At 36.5% G+C, this 18,033-nt stretch overlaps 4 non-coding genes across 4 annotated transcripts; all 4 read right to left on the bottom strand.

Annotated features, from left to right (window-relative positions):
* Window positions 1–12,677: 12,677 nt before the first annotated feature.
* TRNAQ-CUG (transfer RNA glutamine (anticodon CUG)) lies at window positions 12,678–12,749 on the bottom strand. The gene has a single exon. It is a non-coding gene; the product is annotated as a tRNA-Gln (tRNA).
* Window positions 12,750–13,988: 1,239 nt separating this feature from the next.
* TRNAQ-CUG (transfer RNA glutamine (anticodon CUG)) lies at window positions 13,989–14,060 on the bottom strand. Its single transcript has one exon. It is a non-coding gene; the product is annotated as a tRNA-Gln (tRNA).
* Window positions 14,061–16,676: 2,616 nt separating this feature from the next.
* Window positions 16,677–16,748, bottom strand: TRNAQ-CUG (transfer RNA glutamine (anticodon CUG)). The gene has a single exon. It is a non-coding gene; the product is annotated as a tRNA-Gln (tRNA).
* A 617-nt stretch (window positions 16,749–17,365) lies between these two features.
* On the bottom strand, window positions 17,366–17,437 carry TRNAQ-CUG (transfer RNA glutamine (anticodon CUG)). Its single transcript has one exon. It is a non-coding gene; the product is annotated as a tRNA-Gln (tRNA).
* Between the last annotated feature and the right edge of the window lie 596 nt (window positions 17,438–18,033).

The following is an 18,033-nucleotide window of genomic DNA, read 5'->3' as shown; positions in this document are numbered from 1 at the left end:
CTCTTTAAATTTGTTAATTTTATATGCCCTCAATTACATTGGTTTAATTATCTCCACGAGAGAATATTATCACATTTTTTTTGTTGTTAAATCGTGTTTATGGCGTACAACAATAACTATCAATACAATACCTCATTGAAAAAGTATTACACTCAGAAGGAATTAAACTGTGTCAAGGTCCCACCGAGAGTTGAACTCAGATTGCTGGATTCAGAGTGCTAACCATTACACCATGGAACCCTTGACAATAGAGTGTAGTTTGGATATTTCTACTAAACAGGCAGTACGTGTAATTACCATAACAGGTCGGCTATCATTCAAAATCGACCTCCCACAATAATCAAGAGGGCATAGCTTCTGTGCCTGCATGATCACCAAGATGTACAATTATTTTCTATTGCGGTTATATAACAAAAGCTAGAACCCTGCATTTGGAAAGGGAAAATACTATTAACAACTCAATGGGAAAAAAATGGGAAATTAAATTATGAATTTCAGTTGACTGAAAACTTAACTGTTGTAACCAGTGTCAGGCAGCTACAGCCAAGGCAAAAAGACTGTAAATTAGTTTCCATTTGGATGATCTACAATGTGGATAGTACTAATTTCCAAGGTCTGTCTGTACTGAACACACTACGAGCTGGAAGTAGAGCCAGTGTTTGCATTACATGCCATAAAAAGACTCTTTAAATTTGTTAATTTCATATGCCCTCAATTACATTGGTTTAATTATCTCTACGAGAGAATATTATCACTTTTTTTTGTTGTTAAATCGTGTTTATGGCGTACAACAATCACTATCAATACAATACCTCATTGAAAAAGGATTACACTCAGAAGGAATTAAACTGTGGCAAGGTCCCACCGAGAGATGAACTTGGATTGCTGGATTCAGAGTCCAGAGTGCTAACCATTACACCATGGAACCCTTGACAATAGAGTGCAGTTTGGATATTTCTACTAAACAGACAGTACGTGTAATTACAATAACAGGTCGGCTATCATTGAACCCTTGACAATAGAGTGCAGTTTGGATATTTCTACTAAACAGGCAGTACGTGTAATTACAATAACAGGTCGGCTATCATTCAAAATCGACCTCCCACAATAATCAAGAGGGCATAGCTTCTGTGCCTGCATGATCACCAAGATGTACAATTATTTTCTATTGCGGTTATATAACAAAAGCTAGAACCCTGCATTTGGAAAGGGAAAATACTATTAACAACTCAATGGGAAAAAACTGGGAAATGAAATTATGAATTTCAGTTGACTGAAAACTTAACTGTTGTAACCAGTGTCAGGCAGCTACTGCCAAGGCAAAAAGACTGTAAATTAGTTTCCAATTGGATAATCTACAATGTGGATCATACTAATTTCCAAGGTCTGTCTGTACTGAACACACTACGAGCTGGAAGTAGAGCCAGTGTTTGCATTACATGCCATAAAAAGACTCTTTAAATTTGATAATTTTATATGCCCTCAATTACATTGGTTTAATTATCTCTACGAGAGAATATTATCACTTTTTTTTGTTGTTAAATCGTGTTTATGGCGTACAACAATCACTATCAATACAATACCTCATTGAAAAAGGATTACACTCAGAAGGAATTAAACTGTGGCAAGGTCCCACCGAGAGATGAACTTGGATTGCTGGATTCAGAGTCCAGAGTGCTAACCATTACACCATGGAACCCTTGACAATAGAGTGCAGTTTGGATATTTCTACTAAACAGGCAGTACGTGTAATTACAATAACAGGTCGGCTATCATTCAACCCTTGACAATAGAGTGCAGTTTGGATATTTCTACTAAACAGGCAGTACGTGTAATTACAATAACAGGTCGGCTATCATTCAAAATCGACCTCCCACAATAATCAAGAGGGCATAGCTTCTGTGCCTGCATGATCACCAAGATGTACAATTATTTTCTATTGCGGTTATATAACAAAAGCTAGAACCCTGCATTTGGAAAGGGAAAATACTATTAACAACTCAATGGGAAAAAACTGGGAAATGAAATTATGAATTTCAGTTGACTGAAAACTTAACTGTTGTAACCAGTGTCAGGCAGCTACTGCCAAGGCAAAAAGACTGTAAATTAGTTTCCATTTGGATGATCTACAATGTGGATAATACTAATTTCCAAGGTCTGTCTGTACTGAACACACTACGAGCTGGAAGTAGAGCCAGTGTTTGCATTACATGCCATAAAAAGACTCTTTAAATTTGTTAATTTTATATGCCCTCAATTATATTGGATTAATTATCTCTACGAGAGAATGTTATCTCATTTTTTTTGTTGTTAAATCGTGTTTATGGCGTACAACAATTACTATCAATACAATACCTCATTGAAAAAGGATTACACTCAGAAGGAATTAAACTGTGGCAAGGTCCCACCGAGAGATGAACTTGGATTGCTGGATTCAGAGTCCAGAGTGCTAACCATTACACCATGGAACCCTTGACAATAGAGTGCAGTTTGGATATTTCTACTAAACAGGCAGTACGTGTAATTACAATAACAGGTCGGCTATCATTCAAAATCGACCTCCCACAATAATCAAGAGGGCATAGCTTCTGTGCCTGCATGATCACCAAGATGTACAATTATTTTCTATTGCGGTTATATAACAAAAGCTAGAACCCTGCATTTGGAAAGGGAAAATACTATTAACAACTCAATGGGAAAAAACTGGGAAATGAAATTATGAATTTCAGTTGACTGAAAACTTAACTGTTGTAACCAGTGTCAGGCAGCTACTGCCAAGGCAAAAAGACTGTAAATTAGTTTCCATTTGGATAATCTACAATGTGGATAATACTAATTTCCAAGGTCTGTCTGTACTGAACACACTACGAGCTGGAAGTAGAGCCAGTGTTTGCATTACATGCCATAAAAATACTCTTTAAATTTGTTAATTTTATATGCCCTCAATTACATTGGTTTAATTATCTCTACGAGAGAATATTATCACATTTTTTTTGTTGTTAAATCGTGTTTATGGCGTACAACAATAACTATCAATACAATACCTCATTGAAAAAGTATTACACTCAGAAGGAATTAAACTGTGTCAAGGTCCCACCGGGAGTTGAACTCGGATTGCTGGATTCAGAGTGCTAACCATTACACCATGGAACCCTTGACAATAGAGTGCAGTTTGGATATTTTTACTAAACAGGCAGTACGTGTAATTACAATAACAGGTCGGCTATCATTCAAAATCGACCTCCCACAATAATCAAGAGGGCATAGCTTCTGTGCCTGCATGATCACCAAGATGTACAATTATTTTCTATTGCGGTTATATAACAAAAGCTAGAACCCTGCATTTGGAAAGGGAAAATACTATTAACAACTCAATGGGAAAAAACTGGGAAATGAAATTATGAATTTCAGTTGACTGAAAACTTAACTGTTGTAACCAGTGTCAGGCAGCTACTGCCAAGGCAAAAAGACTGTAAATTAGTTTCCATTTGGATAATCTACAATGTGGATAATACTAATTTCCAAGGTCTGTCTGTACTGAACACACTACGAGCTGGAAGTAGAGCCAGTGTTTGCATTACATGCCATAAAAATACTCTTTAAATTTGTTAATTTTATATGCCCTCAATTACATTGGTTTAATTATCTCTACGAGAGAATATTATCACATTTTTTTTGTTGTTAAATCGTGTTTATGGCGTACAACAATAACTATCAATACAATACCTCATTGAAAAAGTATTACACTCAGAAGGAATTAAACTGTGTCAAGGTCCCACCGGGAGTTGAACTCGGATTGCTGGATTCAGAGTGCTAACCATTACACCATGGAACCCTTGACAATAGAGTGCAGTTTGGATATTTTTACTAAACAGGCAGTACGTGTAATTACAATAACAGGTCGGCTATCATTCAAAATCGACCTCCCACAATAATCAAGAGGGCATAGCTTCTGTGCCTGCATGATCACCAAGATGTACAATTATTTTCTATTGCGGTTATATAACAAAAGCTAGAACCCTGCATTTGGAAAGGGAAAATACTATTAACAACTCAATGGGAAAAAACTGGGAAATGAAATTATGAATTTCAGTTGACTGAAAACTTAACTGTTGTAACCAGTGTCAGGCAGCTACTGCCAAGGCAAAAAGACTGTAAATGAGTTTCCATTTGGATAATCTACAATGTGGATAATACTAATTTCCAAGGTCTGTCTGTACTGAACACCCTACGAGCTGGAAGTAGAGCCAGTGTTTGCATTACATGGCATAAAAAGACTCTTTAAATTTGTTAATTTTATATGCCCTCAATTACATTGGTTTAATTATCTCTACGAGAGAATATTATCACTTTTTTTTTGTTGTTAAATCGTGTTTATGGCGTACAAGAATCACTATCAATACAATACCTCATTGCAAAAGGATTACACTCAGAAGGAATTATACTGTGGCAAGGTCCCACCGAGAGTTGAACTTGGATCGCTGGATTCAGAGTGCTAACCATTACACCATGGAACCCTTGACAATAGAGTGCAGTTTGGATATTTCTACTAAACAGGCAGTACGTGTAATTACCATAACAGGTCGGCTATCATTCAAAATCGACCTCCCACAATAATCAAGAGGGCATAGCTTCTGTGCCTGCATGATCACCAAGATGTACAATTATTTTCTATTGCGGTTATATAACAAAAGCTAGAACCCTGCATTTGGAAAGGGAAAATACTATTAACAACTCAATGGGAAAAAACTGGGAAATGAAATTATGAATTTCAGTTGACTGAAAACTTAACTGTTGTAACCAGTGTCAGGCAGCTACTGCCAAGGCAAAAAGACTGTAAATGAGTTTCCATTTGGATAATCTACAATGTGGATAATACTAATTTCCAAGCTCTGTCTGTACTGAACACCCTACGAGCTGGAAGTAGAGCCAGTGTTTGCATTACATGCCATAAAAAGACTCTTTAAATTTGTTAATTTTATATGCCCTCAATTACATTGGTTTAATTATCTCTACGAGAGAATATTATCACATTTTTTTTGTTGTTAAATCGTGTTTATGGCGTACAACAATCACTATCAATACAATACCTCATTGAAAAAGGATTACACTCAGAAGGAATTATACTGGGGCAAGGTCCCACCGCGAATTGAACTCCGATTGCTGGATTCAGAGTCCAGAGTGCTAACCATTACACCATGGAACCCTTGACGATAGAGTGCAGTTTGGATATTTCTACTAAACAGGCAGTACGTGTAATTACAATAACACGTCGGCTATCATTCAAAATCGACCTCCCACAATAATCAAGAGGGCATAGCTTCTGTGCCTGCATGATCACCAAGATGTACAATTATTTTCTATTGCGGTTATATAACAAAAGCTAGAACCCTGCATTTGGAAAGGGAAAATACTATTAACAACTCAATGGGAAAAAACTGGGAAATGAAATTATGAATTTCAGTTGACTGAAAACTTAACTGTTGTAACCAGTGTCAGGCAGCTACTGCCAAGGCAAAAAGACAGTAAATGAGTTTCCATTTGGATAATCTACAATGTGGATAATACTAATTTCCAAGGTCTGTCTGTACTGAACACCCTACGAGCTGGAAGTAGAGCCAGTGTTTGCATTACATGCCATAAAAAGACTCTTTAAATTTGTTAATTTTATATGCCCTCAATTACATTGGTTTAATTATCTCTACGAGAGAATATTATCACATTTTTTTTGTTGTTAAATCGTGTTTATGGCGTACAACAATCACTATCAATACAATACCTCATTGAAAAAGGATTACACTCAGAAGGAATTATACTGTGGCAAGGTCCCACCGAGAGTTGAACTGGGATTGCTGGATTCAGAGTGCTAACCATTACACCATGGAACCCTTGACAATAGAGTGCAGTTTGGATATTTCTACTAAACAGGCAGTACGTGTAATTACAATAACAGGTCGGCTATCATTCAAAATCGACCTCCCACAATAATCAAGAGGGCATAGCTTCTGTGCCTGCATGATCACCAAGATGTACAATTATTTTCTATTGCGGTTATATAACAAAAGCTAGAACCCTGCATTTGGAAAGGGAAAATACTATTAACAACTCAATGGGAAAAAACTGGGAAATGAAATTATGAATTTCAGTTGACTGAAAACTTAACTGTTGTAACCAGTGTCAGGCAGCTACTGCCAAGGCAAAAAGACTGTAAATTAGTTTCCATTTGGATGATCTACAATGTGGATAATACTAATTTCCAAGGTCTGTCTGTACTGAACACACTACGAGCTGGAAGTAGAGCCAGTGTTTGCATTACATACCATAAACAGACTCTTTAAATTTGTTAATTTCATATGCCCTCAATTACATTGGTTTAATTATCTCTACGAGAGAATATTATCACTTTTTTTTGTTGTTAAATCGTGTTTATGGCGTACAACAATTACTATCAATACAATACCTCATTGAAAAAGGATTACACTCAGAAGGAATTAAACTGTGGCAAGGTCCCACCGAGAGATGAACTTGGATTGCTGGATTCAGAGTCCAGAGTGCTAACCATTACACCATGGAACCCTTGACAATAGAGTGCAGTTTGGATATTTCTACTAAACAGGCAGTACGTGTAATTACAATAACAGGTCGGCTATCATTCAAAATCGACCTCCCACAATAATCAAGAGGGCATAGCTTCTGTGCCTGCATGATCACCAAGATGTACAATTATTTTCTATTGCGGTTATATAACAAAAGCTAGAACCCTGCATTTGGAAAGGGAAAATACTATTAACAACTCAATGGGAAAAAACTGGGAAATGAAATTATGAATTTCAGTTGACTGAAAACTTAACTGTTGTAACCAGTGTCAGGCAGCTACTGCCAAGGCAAAAAGACTGTAAATTAGTTTCCATTTGGATAATCTACAATGTGGATAATACTAATTTCCAAGGTCTGTCTGTACTGAACACACTACGAGCTGGAAGTAGAGCCAGTGTTTGCATTACATGCCATAAAAATACTCTTTAAATTTGTTAATTTTATATGCCCTCAATTACATTGGTTTAATTATCTCTACGAGAGAATATTATCACATTTTTTTTGTTGTTAAATCGTGTTTATGGCGTACAACAATAACTATCAATACAATACCTCATTGAAAAAGTATTACACTCAGAAGGAATTAAACTGTGTCAAGGTCCCACCGGGAGTTGAACTCGGATTGCTGGATTCAGAGTGCTAACCATTACACCATGGAACCCTTGACAATAGAGTGCAGTTTGGATATTTTTACTAAACAGGCAGTACGTGTAATTACAATAACAGGTCGGCTATCATTCAAAATCGACCTCCCACAATAATCAAGAGGGCATAGCTTCTGTGCCTGCATGATCACCAAGATGTACAATTATTTTCTATTGCGGTTATATAACAAAAGCTAGAACCCTGCATTTGGAAAGGGAAAATACTATTAACAACTCAATGGGAAAAAACTGGGAAATGAAATTATGAATTTCAGTTGACTGAAAACTTAACTGTTGTAACCAGTGTCAGGCAGCTACTGCCAAGGCAAAAAGACTGTAAATGAGTTTCCATTTGGATAATCTACAATGTGGATAATACTAATTTCCAAGGTCTGTCTGTACTGAACACCCTACGAGCTGGAAGTAGAGCCAGTGTTTGCATTACATGGCATAAAAAGACTCTTTAAATTTGTTAATTTTATATGCCCTCAATTACATTGGTTTAATTATCTCTACGAGAGAATATTATCACTTTTTTTTTGTTGTTAAATCGTGTTTATGGCGTACAAGAATCACTATCAATACAATACCTCATTGCAAAAGGATTACACTCAGAAGGAATTATACTGTGGCAAGGTCCCACCGAGAGTTGAACTTGGATCGCTGGATTCAGAGTGCTAACCATTACACCATGGAACCCTTGACAATAGAGTGCAGTTTGGATATTTCTACTAAACAGGCAGTACGTGTAATTACCATAACAGGTCGGCTATCATTCAAAATCGACCTCCCACAATAATCAAGAGGGCATAGCTTCTGTGCCTGCATGATCACCAAGATGTACAATTATTTTCTATTGCGGTTATATAACAAAAGCTAGAACCCTGCATTTGGAAAGGGAAAATACTATTAACAACTCAATGGGAAAAAACTGGGAAATGAAATTATGAATTTCAGTTGACTGAAAACTTAACTGTTGTAACCAGTGTCAGGCAGCTACTGCCAAGGCAAAAAGACTGTAAATGAGTTTCCATTTGGATAATCTACAATGTGGATAATACTAATTTCCAAGCTCTGTCTGTACTGAACACCCTACGAGCTGGAAGTAGAGCCAGTGTTTGCATTACATGCCATAAAAAGACTCTTTAAATTTGTTAATTTTATATGCCCTCAATTACATTGGTTTAATTATCTCTACGAGAGAATATTATCACATTTTTTTTGTTGTTAAATCGTGTTTATGGCGTACAACAATCACTATCAATACAATACCTCATTGAAAAAGGATTACACTCAGAAGGAATTATACTGGGGCAAGGTCCCACCGCGAATTGAACTCCGATTGCTGGATTCAGAGTCCAGAGTGCTAACCATTACACCATGGAACCCTTGACGATAGAGTGCAGTTTGGATATTTCTACTAAACAGGCAGTACGTGTAATTACAATAACACGTCGGCTATCATTCAAAATCGACCTCCCACAATAATCAAGAGGGCATAGCTTCTGTGCCTGCATGATCACCAAGATGTACAATTATTTTCTATTGCGGTTATATAACAAAAGCTAGAACCCTGCATTTGGAAAGGGAAAATACTATTAACAACTCAATGGGAAAAAACTGGGAAATGAAATTATGAATTTCAGTTGACTGAAAACTTAACTGTTGTAACCAGTGTCAGGCAGCTACTGCCAAGGCAAAAAGACAGTAAATGAGTTTCCATTTGGATAATCTACAATGTGGATAATACTAATTTCCAAGGTCTGTCTGTACTGAACACCCTACGAGCTGGAAGTAGAGCCAGTGTTTGCATTACATGCCATAAAAAGACTCTTTAAATTTGTTAATTTTATATGCCCTCAATTACATTGGTTTAATTATCTCTACGAGAGAATATTATCACATTTTTTTTGTTGTTAAATCGTGTTTATGGCGTACAACAATCACTATCAATACAATACCTCATTGAAAAAGGATTACACTCAGAAGGAATTATACTGTGGCAAGGTCCCACCGAGAGTTGAACTGGGATTGCTGGATTCAGAGTGCTAACCATTACACCATGGAACCCTTGACAATAGAGTGCAGTTTGGATATTTCTACTAAACAGGCAGTACGTGTAATTACAATAACAGGTCGGCTATCATTCAAAATCGACCTCCCACAATAATCAAGAGGGCATAGCTTCTGTGCCTGCATGATCACCAAGATGTACAATTATTTTCTATTGCGGTTATATAACAAAAGCTAGAACCCTGCATTTGGAAAGGGAAAATACTATTAACAACTCAATGGGAAAAAACTGGGAAATGAAATTATGAATTTCAGTTGACTGAAAACTTAACTGTTGTAACCAGTGTCAGGCAGCTACTGCCAAGGCAAAAAGACTGTAAATTAGTTTCCATTTGGATGATCTACAATGTGGATAATACTAATTTCCAAGGTCTGTCTGTACTGAACACACTACGAGCTGGAAGTAGAGCCAGTGTTTGCATTACATACCATAAACAGACTCTTTAAATTTGTTAATTTCATATGCCCTCAATTACATTGGTTTAATTATCTCTACGAGAGAATATTATCACTTTTTTTTGTTGTTAAATCGTGTTTATGGCGTACAACAATTACTATCAATACAATACCTCATTGAAAAAGGATTACACTCAGAAGGAATTAAACTGTGTCAAGGTCCCACCGAGAGTTGAACTCGGATTGCTGGATTCAGAGTGCTAACCATTACACCATGGAACCCTTGACAATAGAGTGCAGTTTGGATATTTCTACTAAACAGGCAGTACGTGTAATTACCATAACAGGTCGGCTATCATTCAAAATCGACCTCCCACAATAATCAAGAGGGCATAGCTTCTGTGCCTGCATGATCACCCAGATGTACAATTATTTTCTATTGCGGTTATATAACAAAAGCTAGAACCCTGCATTTGGAAAGGGAAAATACTATTAACAACTCAATGGGAAAAAACTGGGAAATGAAATTATGAATTTCAGTTGACTGAAAACGTAACTGTTGTAACCAGTGTCAGGCAGCTACTGCCAAGGCAAAAAGACTGTAAATTAGTTTCCATTTGGATAATCTACAATGTGGATAATACTAATTTCCAAGGTCTGTCTGTACTGAACACACTACGAGCTGGAAGTAGTGCCAGTGTTTGCATTACATGCCACAAAAAGACTCTTTAAATTTGTTAATATTATATGCCCTCAATTACATTGGTTTAATTATCTCTACGAGAGAATATTATCACATTTTTTTTGTTGTTAAATCGTGTTTATGGCGTACAACAATCACTATCAATACAATACCTCATTGAAAAAGGATTACACTCAAAAGGAATTAAACTGTGGCAAGGTCCCACCGAGAGTTGAACTCGAATTGCTGGACTCAGAGTACAGAGTGCTAACCATTACACTATGGAACCCTCGACAATAGAGTGCAGATTGGATATTTCTACTAAACAGGCAGTACGTGTAATTACAATAACAGGTCGGTTATCATTCAAAATCGACCTCCCACAATAATCAAGAGGGCATAGCTTCTGTGCCTGCATGATCACCAAGATGTACAATTATTTTCTATTGCGGTTATATAACAAAAGCTAGAACCCTGCATTTGGAAAGGGAAAATACTATTAACAACTCAATGGGAAAAAACTGGGAAATGAAATTATGAATTTCAGTTGACTGAAAACGTAACTGTTGTAACCAGTGTCAGGCAGCTACTGACAAGGCAAAAAGACTGTAAATTAGTTTCCATTTGGATAATCTACAATGTGGATAATACTAATTTCCAAGGTCTGTCTGTACTGAACACACTACGAGCTGGAAGTAGTGCCAGTGTTTGCATTACATGCCACAAAAAGACTCTTTAAATTTGTTAATATTATATGCCCTCAATTACATTGGTTTAATTATCTCTACGAGAGAATATTATCACATTTTTTTGGTTGTTAAATCGTGTTTATGGCGTACAACAATCACTATCCATACAATACCTCATTGAAAAAAGGATTACACTCAGAAGGAATTAAACTGTGGCAAGGTCCCACCGAGAGTTGAACTTGAATTGCTGGATTCAGAGTCCAGAGTGCTATCCATTACACCATGGAACCCTTGAAAATAGAGTGCAGTTTGGATATTTCTACTAAACAGGCAGTACGTGTAATTACAATAACAGGTCGGCTATCATTCAAAATCGACCTCCCACAATAATCAAGAGGGCATAGCTTCTGTGCCTGCATGATCACCAAGATGTACAATTATTTTCTATTGCGGTTATATAACAAAAGCTAGAACCCTGCATTTGGAAAGGGAAAATACTATTAACAACTCAATGGGAAAAAACTGGGAAATGAAATTATGAATTTCAGTTGACTGAAAACTTAACTGTTGTAACCAGTGTCAGGCAGCTACTGCCAAGGCAAATAGACTGTAAATTAGTTTCCATTTGGATAATCTACAATGTGATTAATACTAATTTCCAAGGTCTGTCTGTACTGAACACACTACGAGCTGGAAGTAGAGCCAGTGTTTGCATTACATGCCACAAAAAGACTCTTTAAATTTGTTAATATTATATGCCCTCAATTACATTGGTTTAATTATCTCTACGAGAGAATATTATCACATTTTTTTTGTTGTTAAATCGTGTTTATGGCGTACAACAATCACTATCAATACAATACCTCATTGAAAAAGGATTACACTCAAAAGGAATTAAACTGTGGCAAGGTCCCACCGAGAGTTGAACTCGAATTGCTGGACTCAGAGTACAGAGTGCTAACCATTACACTATGGAACCCTCGACAATAGAGTGCAGTTTGGATATTTCTACTAAACAGGCAGTACGTGTAATTACAATAACAGGTCGGTTATCATTCAAAATCGACCTCCCACAATAATCAAGAGGGCATAGCTTCTGTGCCTGCATGATCACCAAGATGTACAATTATTTTCTATTGCGGTTATATAACAAAAGCTAGAACCCTGCATTTGGAAAGGGAAAATACTATTAACAACTCAATGGGAAAAAACTGGGAAATGAAATTATGAATTTCAGTTGACTGAAAACGTAACTGTTGTAACCAGTGTCAGGCAGCTACTGCCAAGGCAAAAAGACTGTAAATTAGTTTCCATTTGGATAATCTACAATGTGGATAATACTAATTTCCAAGGTCTGTCTGTACTGAACACACTACGAGCTGGAAGTAGTGCCAGTGTTTGCATTACATGCCATAAAAAGACTCTTTAAATTTGTTAATTTTATACGCCCTCAATTACATTGGTTTAATTATCTCTACGAGAGAATGTTATCACATTTTTTTTGTTGTTAAATCGTGTTTATGGCGTACAACAATCACTATCAATACAATACCTCATTGAAAAAGGATTACGCTCAAAAGGAATTAAACTGTGGCAAGGTCCCACCGAGAGTTGAACTCGGATTGCTGGATTCAGAGTCCAGAGTGCTAACCATTACACCATGGAACCCTTGAAAGTAGAGTGCAGTTTGGATATTTCTACTAAACAGGCAGTACGTGTAATTACAATAACAGGTCGGCTATCATTCAAAATCGACCTCCCACAATAATCAAGAGGGCATAGCTTCTGTGCCTGCATGATCACCAAGATGTACAATTATTTTGTATTGCGGTTATATAACAAAAGCTAGAACCCTGCATTTGGAAAGGGAAAATACTATTAACAACTCAATGGGAAAAAACTGGGAAATGAAATTATGAATTTCAGTTGACTGAAAACTTAACTGTTGTAACCAGTGTCAGGCAGCTACTGCCAAGGCAAAAAGACTGTAAATTAGTTTCCATTTGGATAATCTACAATGTGGATAATACTAATTTCCAAGGTCTGTCTGTACTGAACACACTACGGGCTGGAAGTAGAGCCAGTGTTTGCAATACATGCCATAAAAAGACTCTTTAAATTTGTTAATTTTAAATCGTGTTTATGGCGTACAACAATCACTATCAATACAATACCTCATTGAAAAAGGATTACGCTCAAAAGGAACTAAACTGTGGCAAGGTCCCACCGAGAGTTGAACTCAAATTGCTTTATTCAGAGTCCAGAGTGCTAACAATTACACTATGGAACCCTCAACAATAGAGTGCAGTTTGGATATTTCTACTAAACAGGCAGTACGTGTAATTACAATAACAGGTCGGCTATCATTCAAAATCGACCTCCCACAATAATCAAGAGGGCATAGCTTCTGTGCCTGCATGATCACCAAGATGTACAATTATTTTCTATTGCGGTTATATAACAAAAGCTAGAACCCTGCATTTGGAAAGGGAAAATACTATTAACAACTCAATGGGAAAAAACTGGGAAATGAAATTATGAATTTCAGTTGACTGAAAACTTAACTGTTGTAACCAGTGTCAGGCAGCTACTGCCAAGGCAAAAAGACTGTAAATTAGTTTCCATTTGGATAATCTACAATGTGGATAATACTAATTTCCAAGGTCTGTCTGTACTGAACACACTACGAGCTGGAAGTAGAGCCAGTGTTTGCATTACATGCCATAAAAAGACTCTTTAAATTTGTTAATTTTATATGCCCTCAATTACATTGGTTTAATTATCTCTACGAGAGAATATTATCACATTTTTTTTGTTGTTAAATCGTGTTTATGGCGTACAACAATCACTATCAATACAATACCTCATTGAAAAAGGATTACACTCAAAAGGAATTAAACTGTGGCAAGGTCCCACCGAGAGTTGAACTCGAATTGCTGGATTCAGAGTCCAGAGTGCTAACCATTACACCATGGAACCCTTGAAAATAGAGTGCAGTTTGGATATTTCTACTAAACAGGCAGTACGTGTAATTACAATAACAGGTCGGCTATCATTCAAAATCGACCTCCCACAATAATCAAGAGGGCATAGCTTCTGTGCCTGCATGATCACCAAGATGTACAATTATTTTCTATTGCGGTTATATAACAAAAGCTAGAACCCTGCATTTGGAAAGGGAAAATACTATTAACAACTCAATGGGAAAAAACTGGGAAATGAAATTATGAATTTCAGTTGACTGAAAACTTAACTGTTGTAACCAGTGTCAGGCAGCTACTGCCAAGGCAAAAAGACTGTAAATTAGTTTCCATTTGGATAATCTACAATGTGGATAATACTAATTTTCAAGGTCTGTCTGTACTGAACACACTACGAGCTGGAAGTAGAGCCAGTGTTTGCATTACATGCCATAAAAAGACTCTTTAAATTTGTTAATTTTATATGCACTCAATTACATTGGTTTAATTATCTCTACGAGAGAATATTATCAAATTTTTTTTGTTGTTAAATCGTGTTTATGGCGTACAACAATCACTATCAATACAATACCTCATTGAAAAAGGATTACACTCAAAAGGAATTAAACTGTGGCAAGGTCCCACTGAGAGTTGAACTCGAATTGCTGGATTCAGAGTCCAGAGTGCTAACCATTACACCATGGAACCCTTGAAAATAGAGTGCAGTTTGGATATTTCTACTAAACAGGCAGTACGTGTAATTACAATAACAGGTCGGCTATCATTCAAAATCGACCTCCCACAATAATCAAGAGGGCATAGCTTCTGTGCCTGCATGATCACCAAGATGTACAATTATTTTCTATTGCGGTTATATAACAAAAGCTAGAACCCTGCATTTGGAAAGGGAAAATACTATTAACAACTCAATGGGAAAAAACTGGGAAATGAAATTATGAATTTCAGTTGACTGAAAACTTAACTGTTGTAACCAGTGTCAGGCAGCTACTGCCAAGGCAAAAAGACTGTAAATTAGTTTCCATTTGGATAATCTACAATGTGGATAATACTAATTTCCAAGGTCTGTCTGTACTGAACACACTACGGGCTGGAAGTAGAGCCAGTGTTTGCAATACATGCCATAAAAAGACTCTTTAAATTTGTTAATTTTAAATCGTGTTTATGGCGTACAACAATCACTATCAATACAATACCTCATTGAAAAAGGATTACGCTCAAAAGGAACTAAACTGTGGCAAGGTCCCACCGAGAGTTGAACTCGAATTGCTTTATTCAGAGTCCAGAGTGCTAACAATTACACTATGGAACCCTCAACAATAGAGTGCAGTTTGGATATTTCTACTAAACAGGCAGTACGTGTAATTACAATAACAGGTCGGCTATCATTCAAAATCGACCTCCCACAATAATCAAGAGGGCATAGCTTCTGTGCCTGCATGATCACCAAGATGTACAATTATTTTCTATTGCGGTTATATAACAAAAGCTAGAACCCTGCATTTGGAAAGGGAAAATACTATTAACAACTCAATGGGAAAAAACTGGGAAATGAAATTATGAATTTCAGTTGACTGAAAACTTAACTGTTGTAACCAGTGTCAGGCAGCTACTGCCAAGGCAAAAAGACTGTAAATTAGTTTCCATTTGGATAATCTACAATGTGGATAATACTAATTTTCAAGGTCTGTCTGTACTGAACACACTACGAGCTGGAAGTAGAGCCAGTGTTTGCATTACATGCCATAAAAAGACTCTTTAAATTTGTTAATTTTATATGCCCTCAATTACATTGGTTTAATTATCTCTACGAGAGAATATTATCACATTTTTTTTGTTGTTAAATCGTGTTTATGGCGTACAACAATCACTATCAATACAATACCTCATTGAAAAAGGATTACACTCAAAAGGAATTAAACTGTGGCAAGGTCCCACCGAGAGTTGAGCTCGAATTGCTGGATTCAGAGTCCAGAGTGCTAACCATTACACCATGGAACCCTTGAAAATAGAGTGCAGTTTGGATATTTCTACTAAACAGGCAGTACGTGTAATTACAATAACAGGTCGGCTATCATTCAAAATCGACCTCCCACAATAATCAAGAGGGCATAGCTTCTGTGCCTGCATGATCACCAAGATGTACAATTATTTTCTATTGCGGTTATATAACAAAAGCTAGAACCCTGCATTTGGAAAGGGAAAATACTATTAACAACTCAATGGGAAAAAACTGTGAAATGAAATTATGAATTTCAGTTGACTGAAAACTTAACTGTTGTAACCAGTGTCAGGCAGCTACTGCCAAGGCAAAAAGACTGTAAATTAGTTTCCATTTGGATAATCTACAATGTGGATAATACTAATTTCCAAGGTCTGTCTGTACTGAACACACTACGAGCTGGAAGTAGAGCCAGTGTTTGCATTACATGCCATAAAAAGACTCTTTAAATTTGTTAATTTTATATGCCCTCAATTACATTGGTTTAATTATCTCTACGAGAGAATATTATCACATTTTTTTGTTGTTAAATCGTGTTTATGGCGTACAACAATCACTATCAATACAATACCTCATTGAAAAAGGATTACACTCAAAAGGAATTAAACTGTGGCAAGGTCCCACCGAGAGTTGAACTCGAATTGCTGGATTCAGAGTCCAGAGTGCTAACCATTACACCATGGAACCCTTGAAAATAGAGTGCAGTTTGGATATTTCTACTAAACAGGCAGTACGTGTAATTACAATAACAGGTCGGCTATCATTCAAAATCGACCTCCCACAATAATCAAGAGGGCATAGCTTCTGTGCCTGCATGATCACCAAGATGTACAATTATTTTCTATTGCGGTTATATAACAAAAGCTAGAACCCTGCATTTGGAAAGGGAAAATACTATTAACAACTCAATGGGAAAAAACTGGGAAATGAAATTATGAATTTCAGTTGACTGAAAACTTAACTGTTGTAACCAGTGTCAGGCAGCTACTGCCAAGGCAAAAAGACTGTAAATTAGTTTCCATTTGGATAATCTACAATGTGGATAATACTAATTTTCAAGGTCTGTCTGTACTGAACACACTACGAGCTGAAAGTAGAGCCAGTGTTTGCATTACATGCCATAAAAAGACTCTTTAAATTTGTTAATTTTATATGCCCTCAATTACATTGGTTTAATTATCTCTACGAGAGAATATTATCACATTTTTTTTGTTGTTAAATCGTGTTTATGGCGTACAACAATCACTATCAATACAATACCTCATTGAAAAAGGATTACACTCAAAAGGAATTAAACTGTGGCAAGGTCCCACCGAGAGTTGAACTCGAATTGCTGGATTCAGAGTCCAGAGTGCTAACCATTACACCATGGAACCCTTGAAAATAGAGTGCAGTTTGGATATTTCTACTAAACAGGCAGTACGTGGAATTACAATAACAGGTCGGCTATCATTCAAAATCGACCTCCCACAATAAACAAGAGGGCATAGCTTCTGTGCCTGCATGATCACCAAGATGTACAATTATTTTCTATTGCGGTTATATAACAAAAGCTAGAACCCTGCATTTGGAAAGGGAAAATACTATTAACAACTCAATGGGAAAAAACTGGGAAATGAAATTATGAATTTCAGTTGACTGAAAACTTAACTGTTGTAACCAGTGTCAGGCAGCTACTGCCAAGGCAAAAAGACTGTAAATTAGTTTCCATTTGGATAATCTACAATGTGATTAATACTAATTTCCAAGGTCTGTCTGTACTGAACACACTACGAGCTGGAAGTAGAGCCAGTGTTTGCATTACATGCCACAAAAAGACTCTTTAAATTTGTTAATATTATATGCCCTCAATTACATTGGTTTAATTATCTCTACGAGAGAATATTATCACATTTTTTTTGTTGTTAAATCGTGTTTATGGCGTACAACAATCACTATCAATACAATACCTCATTGAAAAAGGATTACACTC

Source organism: Rhinoderma darwinii, chromosome 3 (genome assembly GCF_050947455.1).
Source record: "Rhinoderma darwinii isolate aRhiDar2 chromosome 3, aRhiDar2.hap1, whole genome shotgun sequence".
NCBI lineage: Eukaryota > Metazoa > Chordata > Amphibia > Anura > Rhinodermatidae > Rhinoderma > Rhinoderma darwinii.
Note: the sequence above shows the minus strand (reverse complement) of the source record. Positions and strands in the feature narration are given on the sequence as shown.